Source organism: Sinocyclocheilus grahami, unplaced genomic scaffold (genome assembly GCF_001515645.1).
Source record: "Sinocyclocheilus grahami isolate Dianchi unplaced genomic scaffold, SAMN03320097.WGS_v1.1 scaffold150.1, whole genome shotgun sequence".
Lineage (NCBI taxonomy): Eukaryota > Metazoa > Chordata > Actinopteri > Cypriniformes > Cyprinidae > Sinocyclocheilus > Sinocyclocheilus grahami.
The window spans coordinates 822,695-823,098 of record NW_015505329.1 but is presented as its reverse complement, the minus strand read 5'-3'; the positions used below and the strand labels follow the sequence as shown (position 1 = coordinate 823,098).

Genomic DNA, 404 nt, shown 5'->3' with positions numbered 1-404 from the left:
TCTGTCTGTCTGTCATTCTGTCTGTCTGTCATTCTATCTATCTGTCTGTCTCTCATTCTATTTATCTGTCTGTCTGTCATTCTATCTATCTGTCTGTCTGTCATTCTATCTATCTGTCTGACTGCCTATCAATGACTCATAACACCTTTGCTGTAGCCCAGTGATCACTTAGAACACCTTAGCAACTACCTTAGTAACCACATAGCAAGTAGATAGATGTTTACACCCTGTAAACTACCTAGCAATCACCTAAGCAAAAGTCTGAAATGAGGGTGAATAAGAAGGCTTTTCATTTTGAGGTGAACTGTTAAACTTACTCTTGAAAAATTCCTTTACTGACTGATAAAGCCCAGTTTATCAGGGTGCTTTCACACTAGCACTTTTGGTGCACACCCGGGTTCGAT

At 39.9% G+C, this 404-nt stretch overlaps 1 protein-coding gene across 1 annotated transcript in view; it reads left to right on the top strand.

Moving 5' to 3' along the window:
• Window positions 1-404, top strand: part of LOC107592164 (exostosin-1a-like) — a 27,624-nt gene that overhangs the window by 9,075 nt on the left and 18,145 nt on the right. The window lies entirely within an intron of this gene.